Consider the following 2,509-nt stretch of genomic DNA (forward strand, 5'->3'; position numbering starts at 1 on the left):
GCTTCACGGAAATTGCACCCACATGAGGAGAATTATCCTACACATGATCTAGAGCTAGCAGCCGTAGTCTATGCACTTAAGACCTGGCGACATTACCTCCTCGGTAACCGTTGCGAAATATTCACTGATCACCAAAGTCTGAAGTACATTTTCACCCAACCGGATTTGAATCTCAGGCAAAGACGTTGGGTTGAGTTGATCACAGACTTCGACTTAGGAATAACCTACACCCCAGGGAAAGCCAACGTCATGGCTGATGCGCTAAGTCGTAAATCTTATTGTAACAACCTGATGTTACAACAAAGTCAACCGCTTCTCCATGAGGAATTTCGGAAGCTTAACCTTCACATTGTTCCTCAAGGTTTTCTTTCCACCTTGGTGGCAAAACCTACCCTTACGGATCAGATCATCAAAGCACACAAGGTAGATCCGGGAATCTCCCGCATCAAGAGAAACATCCAGAAAGGAATTGCGAATTGCTTCTCCACTAATGATCAAGGGGTCGTATACTTCGGGAATCGACTAGTGCTTCCCAAAGTGCGAAACCTGAGGCGATTGATCCTTAAGGAAGCTCATGAATCTCCTCTCTCCATTCATCCCGGTAGTACTAAGATGTATCAGGACCTACGCCAGAGGTTCTGGTGGACTAGGATGAAGAGAGAAATTGCTCAGTATATTGCAAATTGCGACATCTGTCGTCGTGTAAAAGCAGAGCATCAACGGCCTGCTGGCACCCTTCAACCCTTAGCTATTCCTGAATGGAAATGGGATAAAATTGGTATGGATTTCATTACCGGTTTTCCCAGGACCAAGAGAGGGAATAATGCTATTTTCGTCGTTGTCGATCGTCTTTCCAAAGTAGCCCATTTCTTACCTGTTCGTGAGAGTATAACCGCTAGTCAGCTGGCAGACTTATACATCTCCCATATAGTGTCTCTCCATGGTGTTCCTTTGGAAATTAACTCGGATCGAGGAAGTCTTTTCACCTCTCGATTTTGGGAAAGTTTCCAAAATGCTATGGGAACCCGTCTCTCCTTTAGCACCGCCTTCCACCCTCAGTCGAGTGGTCAAGTGGAACGCGTCAACCAGATTCTAGAAGACATGCTTCGAGCCTCTGTTATCTCATTCGGAATGGACTGGGAGAAGTGCCTTCCATTTGCCGAATTCGCTTACAACAACAGCTATCAATCTAGCTTGGGTAAAGCCCCTTTTGAAGTTCTCTATGGACGACGGTGTCGAACACCCCTTAACTGGTCAGAGACCGGGGAAAGACAATTCTTTTGGCCCGGATATGATTCAGGAAGCAGAAGAACAAGTTCGTATCGTTCGTGAAAAGTTGAAAACAGCCCAATCTCGTCAAAAGAGTCAATATGACCGAAAACATAAGGCTATGACTTTCGAGGTTGACGAGAAGGCTTATCTTCGGGTCACCCCTCTGAAGGGAACCCATTGTTTCGGTATTAAGGGCAAATTGGCTCCTCGTTACATTGGACCTTTTCGCATTCTCGCCAAACGAGGAGAAGTTGCCTACCAGTTGGAACTACCTCCGCACCTCTCCAGAGTCCACGATGTCATCCACGTTTCTCAACTCAGGCGTTGCTTCTCGGATCCTATCCGTGGAGTGGACCACGAAACGCTTGATCTCCAAGATAATCATACATATCGAGAGTACCCCGTTCGTATCCTCGATCAGGCCGAACGTACCACCCGACGTCATAATATCAAGTTTCTCAAAGTTCAATGGTCGCACCATTCTGAGGATGAAGCAACTTGGGAAAGGGAGGATCGTCTTTGACTCGAGTATCCCGCCTTCTTCCCGGAGGAACCCAAATCTCGGGACGAGATTCTTTTGAGTGGGGGTGAGTTGTCACACCCTAGCTAGTCATGCATTAGAGTGTTCCATCATGTTTACTCTTTCATCAGAAACTTGAAATGGGGATTTGTGAAACCCTCAGAATCATTTTTGAAAATGACCCAAATAAAAATTTCTCCAAAAGGGTCCAAGAAAATGCTCATGTTGCTCTCTGAAAATATTGGACAGAGATAAAAATCAAACCAATATTTTTAAGAGCTCATAGGTATTTATTTTGGGCATTTGGAATTAATGCATAAATATTTGCATTGGAAATATATTAGTTATATATATTAATATATGTCCAAAAATTATGCCACCTGTTGGGGAGCTCTGGAATAATATATCTAGCTCCTGCAAAAATTGGCATAAGATAATAAAATGATTTAATATTTTATTTAAATCAAAACAAATGTCAGAAATTAGAAAACAGAAATAAATAAAAGGAGAAGCTTACCTGGGCTCCTCCCTGTGCGGCCCAGCAGCAGCTGGCCGGCCCAGCCAGCAGGCGGCCCAGCCCGCCTCCCTCCTCTGTCGTCTTCATCCTCGACAGAGGGAGGGGAGTGTGCCCGGCGCGCGCGCGCGCCACCGCGCCACGCCACCAGCTCGCCTGCCTGCCTGCCCCTCCCCTCCTCGTTTGGATGGCCTGGAACGACG

Source organism: Triticum dicoccoides, chromosome 4B (genome assembly GCF_002162155.2).
Source record: "Triticum dicoccoides isolate Atlit2015 ecotype Zavitan chromosome 4B, WEW_v2.0, whole genome shotgun sequence".
NCBI lineage: Eukaryota > Viridiplantae > Streptophyta > Magnoliopsida > Poales > Poaceae > Triticum > Triticum dicoccoides.